The 13,408-nt window shown below is 38.3% G+C and overlaps 1 protein-coding gene across 1 annotated transcript in view; it reads right to left on the bottom strand.

The window, feature by feature from the left end:
* LOC133642373 (netrin-1-like) overlaps window positions 1-13,408 on the bottom strand; it is a 141,810-nt gene that overhangs the window by 108,966 nt on the left and 19,436 nt on the right. The window lies entirely within an intron of this gene.

Here is a 13,408-nt window from a genome sequence, read left to right as displayed (position 1 = left end):
TCTAAAATTCCCAGTTTTTAGGGACATTTTCCCCATTCAAAATGAATTATCCATTTTACAATCTTCCACAATTCACACATTTTTCAACTGATTCAAACCATTCCACCTTCAACACACTCAATTCATCCTGGAAATTTAAACAACCATTTTTCCACATTCAACAAATTTCCAGGAATTCCTGTTTTTTCCTAAGCTTATTTCCAACCATTTTTGTGCGATGACTCCATCCACATTTTTCAACCCATGTCAACCATTCGACTGTCAAAACATTCCGCTAACATCCCATTTTTCAAAAAATTCTCAAATTTCCAGGAAGTTCCCATTGAAAAGAATGGGACATTTTTCAAAATGCCACAACTCCTGTATATTTTTTTCATCCAATTCTAACCGTTCCAACTTCAAAATATTCAGCCTGTTCAGGAATTGTGTGCTCCCTTTCAACAATTTTATTTTTTTAAAATCGCGGATTTCCTAAAATTCCCAGTTTTTAGGGACATTTTCCCCATTCAAAATTAATTACCCAGTTTACAAACTTCCACAATTCAAACATTTTTCAACCGATTCAAACCATTCCACATTCAACACACTCAATTCATCCTGGAAATTTAAACAACCATTTTTCCACGTTCAACAAATTTCCAGGAATTCCTTTTTTTTCCTAAGCTTATTTCCAACCATTTTTGTGCGATGACTCCATCCACATTTTTAAACCCATTTCAACAGTTCCACAGTCAAAACATTCCGCTAACATTCCGTTTTCCCAAAAATTCTCAAATTTCCAGGAAGTTCCCATTGAAAAGAATGGGACATTTTTCAAAATTCCACAACTCCTATATTTTTTTTCATCCAATTCTAACCGTTCCAACTTCAAAATATTCAGCCTGTTCAGGAATTGTGTGCTTCCTTTCAACAATTTTTTTTTTTAAATTACCGGATTTCCTAAAATTCCCAGTTTTTAGGGACATTTTCCCCATTCAAAATGAATTACCCAGTTTACAAACTTCCACAATTCCCACATTTTTCAACCGATTCAAACCATTCCCACTTCAACACATTCAATTCATCCTGGAAATTTAAACAGCAATTTTTCCACGTTCAACAAATTTCAAGGAATTCCTGTTTTTTTCTAAGCTTATTTCCAACCACTTTTGTGCGATGACTCCATTCACATTTTTCAACCCATTTCAACAGTTCCACAGTCAAAACATTCCGCTAACATCCCATTTTTCCAAAAATTCTCAAATTTCCAGGAAGTTCCCAATGAAAAGAATGGGACATTTTTCAAAATTCCACAACTCCTATATTTTTTTTCATCCAATTCTAACCGTTCCAACTTCAAAATATTCAGCCTGTTCAGGAATTGTGTGCTCCCTTTTAACAGTTTTTTTTTTTAAACCCGGATTTCCTAAAATTCCCAGTTTTTAGGGACATTTTCCCCATTCAAAATGAATTATCCAGTTTACAAACTTCCACAATTCAAACATTTTTCCACCGATTCAAACCATTCCAACTTCAACACATTCAATTCATCCTGGAAATTTAAACAGCAATTTTTCCACGTTCAACAAATTTCCAGGAATTCCTGTTTTTTTCTAAGCTTATTTCCAACCATTTTTGTGCGATGACTCCATTCACATTTTTCAACCCATTTGAATCGTTTCACAGTCGCTAACATCACGTTTTTTCCAAAAATTGTCAAATTTCCAGGAAGTTCCCATTGAAAAGAATGGGACATTTTTCAAAATTCCACAACTCCTGTATATTTTTTTCATCCAATTCTAACCGTTCCAACTTCAAAATATTCAGCCTGTTCAGGAATTGTGTGCTCCCTTTCAACAATTTTATTTTTAAATCCCGGATTTCCTAAAATTCCCAGTTTTTAGGGACATTTTCCCCATTCAAAATGAATTACCCAGTTTACAAACTTCCACAATTCACACATTTTTCAACCGATTCAAACCATTCCACCTTCAACACATTTACAGCAATTCATCCTGGAAATTTAAACAACCATTTTTCCATTCTACAAATTTCCAGGAATTCCTTTTTTTTCCTAAGCTTATTTCCAACCATTTTTGTGCGATTACTCCATTCACATTTTTCAACCCATTTGAATCGTTTCACAGTCGCTAACATCACGTTTTTTCCAAAAATTGTCAAATTTCCAGGAAGTTCCCATTGAAAAGAATGGGACATTTTTCAAAATTCCACAACTCCTGTATATTTTTTTCATCCAATTCTAACCGTTCCAACTTCATAATATTCAGCCTGTTCAAGAATTGTGTGCTTCCTTTCAACAATGTTTTTATTTAAATCCCGGATTTCCTAAAATTCCCAGTTTTAAGGGACATTTTCCCCATTCAAAATGAATCATCCATTTTTCAAACTTCCACAATTCCCACATTTGTCAACCGATTCAAACCATTCCACCTTCAACACATTCAATTCATCCTGGACATTCAAACAACCATTTTTTCATGTTCGACACATTTCCAGGAATTCCTGTTTTTTTGTAACCTTATTTCCAACCATTTTTGTGCGATGACTCCTTTCACATTTTTCAACTTATTTCAACCATTCCACTGTCAAAACATTCCTCTTAGTCAGGACAAAAAAACAATTTGGTTTAAGAACTTAAAAAATTCCTGGTTTTCCTGAAATTCCGTAGTACCATTTCTCAATTAAAAAACTGTTACTTCTTCAACATTTCTTGACCGAGTTAAACAATTCCAACACAAACCCATTCAGCTCATTCAGGACATTCATGCTCCTAACCATTTTCCAAAAAAATCTCACTTTTCCCAAAATTCCCAAATTTCCAGGAAGTTCCCATTGAAATGAATGGGACATTTTTCCAAGTTGCACAATTCCCACACTTTTCAACCGATTCAAACCATTCTAACATCAACACATTCCACTCATCCTGGACATTCAAACTAAAACTTTCCCAAGTTCCAAACCAAATTCCGTTTTTTTCTGGAAATTCAAAGTCTTCAACATTCAAACTATTCTTACATTCATACTACATTCTGTCAGCATTTCACTTCAACTTCAGCAATGAAACATTCACACGCAATTACTTCAGGAATCGCCTCATCTAGTTATATATACATTCCTGGATTTGTACCAACACATACCCAAACAAACACATCAACAACACCCGGCTTACAAATGTAACAACTGCAGTTCTCTCAGTATGATGTGTTTATCAATACCAGGTTGAATTTTTGTCAGAAAGACATAAAAACCTGACACAACGGGGCCCCGATCGGCGCGTATGGTCTCCGCGCTCGCTCTGAGGTCATTATTTTTCCCAGCGGTCGGTCGAAGTGGGAACCAGACACCCCGCGTGTTATCACCCGCTCACTATCGCGACAAATTGGGCCTCGATGTCTGTGTAAATAAAGAACTATCGTGCAAACACAAGCAAAATCCTCCTGTGATCTTCTCCTCCGGGCTTACGTCAGCAGTTAAGGTTTTTTTATCCCTGAAAGAGGAAAGCGTGTGATGTCAGATAGAGACCCGTTCTGTGGTCCGCACATGTTGGATTGTTGGTGGGCTGGACATTAGGGAGGTGCGATACCACTGATTTTCTTTTCGACCCGATACCAGCTCAAACTCAGGCTGGTATGGGCGATATTGATACGATACTTTGTGCAAATATGCCCACTGTAAGTTGTCTGTTTCAATTTCAAATATCAAAAAGATATCTATAGATAAAACAACATTAAAAGTAGGAAAAACTGAGCAAAAAAAATCGGAATATGGGAAAAAGCTGAAATTTATAAACTAATATTTAAAGGCCTACTGAAATGAATTGTTTTTATTTAAACGGGGATAGCAGATCCATTCTATGTGTCATACTTGATCATTTCGCGATATTGCCATATTTTTGCTGAAAGGATTTAGTAGAGAACATCGACGATAAAGTTCGCAACTTTTGGTCGCTGATAAAAAAATTACCCCATTAATTTGAGCGAAGATGAAAGATTTGTGGATGAGGAACGTGAGAGTGAAGGATTACAGTGCAGTGCAGGACGTATCTTTTTTCGCTCTGACCGTAACTTAGGTACAAGCTGGCTCATTGGATTCCACACTTTCTCCTTTTTCTATTGTGGATCACGGATTTGTATTTTAAACCACCTCGGATACTATATCCTCTTGAAAATGAGAACGCGAAAAGGACATTCACAATGACTTTTATCTCCACGACAATACATCGGCGAAGCACTTTAGCTACTGAGCTAACGTGATAGCATCGGGCTTAACTGCATATAGAAACAAAATAAATAAACCCCTGACTGGAAGGATAGACAGAAGATCAACAATACTACCAAACTCTGGACATGTAACTACACGGTTAATGCTTTCCAGCTTGGCGAAGCTTAGCAATGCTAACTTAGCTACGGAACCTCGACAGAGCTATGCTAAAAACATTAGCTCTGCACCTACGCCAGCCAGCCCTCATCTGCTCATCAACACCCGTGCTCACCTGAGTTCCAGCGATCGACGGTACAACGAAGGACTTCACCCGATCACCGATGCGGTCGGCGGCCCGGAGACGGAGGAAGTCAAGGTGAGGTCGGCGGCTAGCGCGTCTGCTATCCATCTCAAAGTCATCCTGGTTGTGTTGCTGCAGCCCGCCGCTAATACACCGATCCCACCTACAACTTTCTTCTTTGCAGTCTCCATTGTTCATTAAACAAATTGCAAAAGATTCACCAACACAGATGTCCAGAATACTGTGGAATTTTGCGATGAAAACAGAGCTTTTTGTATAGGATTCAAGGGCTCCGAATACTTCCGTTTCAACGATTGACGTCACGCGCATACGTCATCATACATAGACCTTTTCAAGCGGAAGTTTAGCGGGAAATTTAAAATGTGACTTTATAAGTTAACCCGGCCGAATTGGCATGTGTTGCAATGTTAAGATTTCATCATTGATATATAAACTATCAGTCGGTAGTAGTGGCTTTCAGTAGGCCTTTAATGATAATATACTTAGTCACATACAACACAAAGTTTTGTCTTTAAATACATATAATATATGTTTTTAACTATTTCTTTTTTGATTAAAAAAAATATCAAAACGCCCCTCCCAATGTGATGACGCATCATCATGCCTGTTAAAAAAATAAAAAAAATTAAAAAATGGGGAACTGGTACTTTTGAAACGGAGTATAGTACCATTTTTGATTCATTAGTACCGCAATACTATACTAGTACCGGTTTTTGATTGATTGATTGAAACTGTTATTAGTAGATTGCACAGTACAGTACATATTCCGTACAATCGACCACTAAATGGTAACACCCCAATAAGTTTTTCAACTTGTTTAAGTCCACGTTAATCAATTCATGGTATACCGTACAACTCTAGTACATTGTTACAAGTGCTTTTGGGGGCGTGGCTGAGTCCATATACTAAGCGGTAGGGATGATGTTCGAAACCGGTTCTCCCGGTTGTTCGATAAGAAAAGAACCGTTCGATAAGATAAAGAACCGATTCCATGGACTGGAATCCCTTTTTGAGAACCGGTTCCCGTTATCGAGGCCACTAAAGTAAAGAGAAAGAGTTGGTTCTTTATTCGAATCCCTGGGAACGAATCCCGTCCCACAAGAAATGCCCTGTGGGACATCACAGGAAATGACGTAGCTCAGTCATTAGACTGAGCTACGTCATTTCCTGTGATGTCACACAAGCAGCAAAAATAATGGACCGGAAAAAACGCCTCAAGGCATGGCTATTTACCTATAGCAGTGGTGTCCAAAGTGCGGCCCGGGGGCCATTTGCGGCCCGCGGGTCATTTTTTAACGGCCCCACGGCACATTTTAAAAATACGATTGAAAAAAATTAAAAACATGATAAGTGGTATAAAAGAGCAAACAAGTGAAATGTAAGAAGAAAATGTTGCAATGTTTACTCTAATAACACAAAGCTGCCATGCAGGCGGTTTCTTTCTTTAAAAAATAATAATGAATCAAAATTAATGTCATTATGAATTATTGACCTATTCAAGGCTCCAAGTATGTCACATTAAATATTCCACTTTGAGATATTTTTTGGGGAAAATGTTGCAGATTTTGTGTTTGCCATATAAAAAACTGAGCTGTTTATTTTAAAGAAGGGCCTCAAACGAACAAACAAAAAACATAAACAACAATAAAATGTATAATTGACGGATAGATCTGAAGTTGAGATTATTGTGTTAAAAGTAAACAGTTAAAAAAATGTATAATTTATTTTTTAACACTTTAATGAGTAGGACCCTTTTGGATCCCCAATAATGTTTGTGTGATTTGTTTTTAAGTGTCATTACTCAAAAAATAATAATGAATTAAAATCAATGGTGTTATGAGTTATTGACCTTTTTAAGGCTCCAATTATTATATAATGTCAAATATTCCACTTAAAAATGTGATTGGGTGAAAATATTGCATATTTTGTGTTTTTTCCATAAAAAAATGGGTTTTCTTTGACAAAAAGAGCATACAACTTAAATCTTTAAAAGCGTTGTATTGACAGATAGACCTAATGTTGATGTAGAGATTTAAAACTTGAATAATAATACAAATAATAATACTGAATAATGACACATTTTTTATATTTTTTTCAAAAACCCTTTGGGGTCTCTGGGATCAAGCCCGAGTGGAGGCCTAAATGTATACTTTTTATACATATATTTTATTGTTTTTTTTAAAGAAAAAATATCAAAATGGCCCCCGCCTGCTTTGATTTTTCTGTGTGCGGCCCTCAGTGAAAAAGTTTGGACACCCCTGACCTATAGTGATCGCAGAGACAGCTTGTTTTTGTGTTACTGTATACATTTGTTTTTCTGAAAAATCCCACTTAATATACTTTGGGTAACAACAGTCATTATTTATTTATTTGATTTTTTTAGGGTGGTAACAGTCAATATTGATTTATTTTATTTGATTTTTTTTCTTATAAAATAAAAGTGAGCTTTTGTTAAACCAAATATTGTGTGTTTTCTTCCATATACAAAAACCTATCTGGAGTCGATAAGAGAATCGATAAGGAATCGGTTCGATAAGAGGATTCGATAATAGGCTCGAACTCGATCATTTCTTATCAAACATCATCCCTACTAAGCGGGCACAATAACCAGGAAATGAAAGTAGAAGAAAGAAAAACTACCTAACGCACATGGAGAAAAGCAAGCCCAAATAAGCAACCATCCCAAACAACTTTATTTCTAAAAGACTTGGCAACACTGATGCTTCCTAAAAACCGTACATGAGTCAGTGTGTTTGGTGTGTTTAATGATGCGTGTGTGATTGTGTGTGCGTAAACATGACTGACATCAGCTGGCTGGGGGTCTGAGACGTGAAATGTGTCACTCCTTTGGTCAATTATTCACTCTCAGCCTGCCCTTCGTCACACTTTCACAAGAGGCTCAATTTGCACACACCCTCGGTGGTCCTCATGCCACCTTGGATCCCCCATGGAGGCTGACACACACACACACACACACACACACACACACACACACACACACACACACACACACACACACACACACACACACATCATTGTATTTGTTACCTTCTTAAACCTCTGAAAAATGCCTCCCTCTTTAGGACCACCCTTTCTAGATATATAAAGATTTGTATTTACAACATTAATAATATATATATAAAATGTTAATTATCATCTTTTTGAATTTTTTGTTTATAATTAATTTTTAATCTTCATTATTTACTTCAAGTTATGACAGTATGTCTCTATATACATATTTGTTTGATTTCATGTAATATGTACAATATACACACTGCAAGTATATATATCATGTAGTAACAGACACCTTCATAACAATATGTACAATATACACACTGCAAGTATATATATAATGTAGTAACAGACACCTTCATAACAATATGTACAATATACACACTGCAAGTATATATATAATGTAGTAACAGACACCTTCATAACAATATGTACAATATACACACTGCAAGTATATATATAATGTAGTAACAGACACTTTCATAACAATATGTAATATGTACAATATACACACTGCAAGTATATATATCATGTAGTAACAGACACCTTCATAACAATATGTAATATGCACAATATACACACTGCAAGTATATATATATAATGTAGTAACAGACACCTTCATAACAATATGTACAATGTACACACTGCAAGTATATATATAATGTAGTAACAGACACCTTCATAACAATATGTAATATGTACAATATACACACTGCAAGTATATATATAATGTAGTAACAGACACCTTCATAACAATATGTAATATGTACAATATACACACTGCAAGTATATATATAATGTAGTAACAGACACCTTCATAACAATATGTAATATGTACAATATACACACTGCAAGTATATATATAATGTAGTAACAGACACCTTCATAACAATATGTACAATATACACACTGCAAGTATATATATCATGTAGTAACAGACACCTTCATAACAATATGTAATATGTACAATATACACACTGCAAGTATATATATAAAGTAGTAACAGACACCTTCATAACAATATGTAATATGTACAATATACACACTGCAAGTATATATATCATGTAGTAACAGACACCTTCATAACAATATGTAATATGTACAATATATACACTGCAAGTATATATATAATGTAGTAACAGACACCTTCATAACAATATGTAATATGTACAATATACACACTGAAAGTATATATATCATGTAGTAACAGACACCTTCATAACAATATGTAATATGTACAATATACACACTGCAAGTATATATATCATGTAGTAACAGACACCTTCATAACAATATGTAATATGTACAATATACACACTGCAAGTATATATATCATGTAGTAACAGACACCTTCATAACAATATGTAATATGTACAATATACACACTGCAAGTATATATATCATGTAGTAACAGACACCTTCATAAGAATATGTAATATGTACAATATACACACTGCAAGTATATATATATAATGTAGTAACAGACACCTTCATAACAATATGTAATATGTTCAAAATTTACTGTATTTTGGTAATTTTAATCATTGCCAAAAGTAATTTCCTTGGCGCATTGATTTACGTTTCCATAACAGCGCTTTTCCGACGTCTGGCAACAAACGCTTGTTTGTTCTAATCACGGCAGACTTGGTAACAGACAACGAAAACGACAATTTTGGGGCAAAAGAGGATTCACAACCTTATCTTTTTGAAGCTGAATATACAGAGGATGAACTATAAAAGCGAGCACGAGGGAAGAGTGAATTGTTGGAGCAGACGGAAGCCGAGAGAGTGAGGTGAAAGTGACTTGAAGTCAAGCTATTTCGACATAAATGGAATGCTTACCTAAATAAACTGGCAAAACTGACCAAACCAGTGAGTCACACTTAAATGTTTTTCGCTCAGTACAAATTGGTGTTCTATCACAGTGTTGTGCATTGTTGACGTAGAAGCTGGCGTATCTCTTTCCGTAGTTAGCTTTAGTTAGCACGCAGATGTGTTAGCATGCTAGAAAAATAGTTGCTCAGTGTTCACTCTTACAATAACAATGTAGCTACAGCTTGGTTATTATACATGTTACACAACGTAAATGAAGTATTGTTGACGCTTTTTGAATGCATTTTTAAAGTGATTTAGAGGTAGCATTGATTGCTAACATTAGCTGAATTGCTAGCCACTAAGAATGAGCAGACTTTTACATGTTAGAATGCAAAAACAACAACCTTACAGACCACCTCAACAGTATTGACTGGACTGGAAACGTCAAATTCACACATGAAGAGGAAATGAACGGGACCATAACTTTTTTGGACATGAAAATCCACCGCAAAGATGACGGCAGTCAACACATTACTGTCCATCGAAAACCAATATCTACTCTGGACCTCCGGACATCCCACAGCACACAAACTATCAGTCGTGAGAACACTCTGTGAACGGGCCAACATCATAACCAAAGAACAACATAGAAAAAGAATCAGCACCCCCAAGTCCGAGTCCATGGTTCTCGCCCGGAAAAGGGTGGAGTGCCATCTCCGGGCCCCCACACCACTCCCAACCGGTCCCCAATCAGAGAGCCTATTTCCTCATTTGGTTCACGACACCGCCACCGCTTCTCAGCTCGCCTTTTGCCCGACGCGTCCCCTGACACGCCGATTTTGGGTCAACCGCCCGGACCCTGTTCGTCCAACTCAACATCTGGGTCCCATTTGAGCGCCCCACGTCGGCCGTGGCGATGACTGCGACGGAGCGTGACGTCATAAATCCCCCACTAGCCACCCGGGCGTCGTCAAGTGGACTGAGAGAAGACGAGGAAGTTGGGTAAACACATGTTGGAGATCAGAGCCCCGTAGTGAAAACAAACGCATGTGTTGCCATTGTTGTGGCGTGTTTGTTTGGCTCGCTATTAACGATTACACAAGTTGTTTCCCCCCCTTTGGCTCCCAACGTGACCACACTCAGATGTGCGGCGTAAATAGTCCGCAGCGGACCCCAAACCAGCGAGCGGGGTTGAATAACGAGAGTAGAAGTGGTGAGAGGAAAACGAGGACGGAATGGATTCCAGGTGAGAGCAAACATTAAAAAAAGCTGCGCTGGTTGATAGCAAACAGGTGCGCGGCAGGTGGGGGGAACATTCCCTTGGCTCATGGACAGGGTGGAAAGTCACACACCCTTGGACGTTCCGTCAGGAGCAGGGTGCCGGTTAGATGGGCTGACAAGTCCCAGTCATCTAGAACATGTCCGAGCGTGACTGGCGGCCGAGGGGTCCGGCGGTGGGGAGCCCAGACGATGTGGGCGGCGGGAGGTGAGGGAGTGCAGATGGCGCCGACAGGGAGCGCCATCATCACCGCCAGTCCACTCCGAGTCTCGCAGATGTGGGCTCTCTGATCATTTGCAAAGTTTACACTCCCTGGCCACTCCATTAGGTACACACTCCAACTGGGCCTGGCAGACATGTTCAGCCTCAGTCTCCATTGGGGCTGCAACCATTAATCCATCTGAAGACAGCTTAGATGATCATTACCCTATTTTATGGACTATAAGGCGCACTTAAAAGCCTTTCATTTTCTCAAAACTCGGCAGTGCGCCTTGTAACCCGGTGCGCCTAATGTACGGCATGATTCTGGTGGTGCTTACCGACCTCGAAGATATTTTATTTGGTACATGGTGTAATGATATGTGTGACCAGTAGATGGCAGTCACACATAGGAGATATGTGTAGACTGCAGTATGATGGGAGTCACGCATAAGAGATACGTGTAGACTGCAATATGATGGCAGTCACACATAAGAGATACGTGTAGACTGCAATATGATGGCAGTCACACATAAGAGATATATGTAGACTGCAATATGATGGCAGTCACACATAAGAGATATGTGTGGACTGCAATATGATGGCAGTCACACATAAGAGATATATGTAGACTGCAATATGATGGCAGTCACACATAAGAGATATGTGTGGACTGCAATATGATGGCAGTCACACATAAGAGATATATGTAGACTGCAATATGATGGCAGTCACACATAAGAGATATGTGTGGACTGCAATATGATGGCAGTCACACATAAGAGATACGTGTAGACTGCAATATGATGGCAGTCACACATAAGAGATACGTGTAGACTGCAATATGATGGCAGTCATACATAAGAGATACGTGTAGACTGCAATATGATGGCAGTCATACATAAGAGATACGTGTAGACTGCAATATGATGGCAGTCACACATAAGAGATACTTGTAGACTGCAATATGATGGCAGTCACACATAAGAGATATATGTAGACTGCAATATGATGGCAGTCATACATAAGAGATACGTGTAGACTGCAATATGATGGGAGACACACATAAAAGATACGTGTAGACTGCAATATGATGGCAGTCACACATAAGAGATACGTGTAGACTGCAATATGATGGCAGTCACACATAAGAGATACGTGTAGACTGCAATATGATGGCAGTCACACATAAGAGTGACGTGTAGACTGCAATATGATGGCAGTCACACATAAGAGATACGTGTAGACTGCAATATGATGGCAGACACACATAAGAGATACGTGTAGACTGCAATATGATGGCAGACACACATAAGAGATACGTGTAGACTGCAATATGATGGCAGTCACACATAACAGATACGTGTAGGCTGCAATATGATGGCAGTCACACGTAAGAGATACGTGTAGACTGCAATATGATGGCAGTCACACATAAGAGATACGTGTAGACTGCAATATGATGGCAGTCACACATAATAGATACGTGTAGACTGCAATATGATGGCAGTCACACATAAGAGTGACGTGTAGACTGCAATATGATGGCAGTCACACATAAGAGATACGTGTAGACTGCAATATGATGGCAGACACACATAAGAGATACGTGTAGACTGCAATATGATGGCAGACACACATAAGAGATACGTGTAGACTGCAATATGATGGCAGTCACACATAACAGATACGTGTAGGCTGCAATATGATGGCAGTCACACATAAGAGATACGTGTAGACTGCAATATGATGGCAGTCACACATAAGAGATACGTGTAGACTGCAATATGATGGCAGACACACATAAGAGATACGTGTAGACTGCAATATGATGGCAGTCACACATAAGAGATACGTGTAGACTGCAATATGATGGCAGTCACACATAACACTATTATGTTAGATCCACTATGGACTGGACACTCACACTATTATGTTAGATCCACTATGGACTGGACTCTCACACTATTATGTTAGATCCACTTTGGACTGGACTCTCACACTATTATGTTAGATCCACTATGGACTGGACTCTCACACTATTATGTTCGATCCACTATGGACTGGACTCTCACACTATTATGTTAGATCCACTATGGACTGGACTCTCACTATTATGTTAGATCCACTATGGACTGGACTCTCACACTATTATGTTAGATCCACTATGGACTGGACTCTCACACTATTATGTTAGATCCACTATGGACTGGACTCTCACACTATTATGTTAGATCCACTATGGACTGGACTCTCACACTATTATGTTAGATCCACTATGGACTGGACTCTCACACTATTATGTTAGATCCACTATGGACTGGACTCTCACTATTATGTTAGATCCACTATGGACTGGACTCTCACACTATTATGTTCGATCCACTATGGACTGGACTCTCACACTATTATGTTAGATCCACTATGGACTGGACTCTCACTATTATGTTAGATCCACTATGGACTGGACTCTCACACTATTATGTTAGATCCACTATGGACTGGACTCTCACACTATTATGTTAGATCCACTATGGACTGGACTCTCACACTATTATGTTAGATCCACTATGGACTGGACT

The sequence above is a fragment of the Entelurus aequoreus genome, linkage group LG25, assembly GCF_033978785.1.
Source record: "Entelurus aequoreus isolate RoL-2023_Sb linkage group LG25, RoL_Eaeq_v1.1, whole genome shotgun sequence".
In the NCBI taxonomy this organism is placed as follows: Eukaryota; Metazoa; Chordata; class Actinopteri; order Syngnathiformes; family Syngnathidae; genus Entelurus; species Entelurus aequoreus.
Note: the sequence above shows the minus strand (reverse complement) of the source record. Positions and strands in the feature narration are given on the sequence as shown.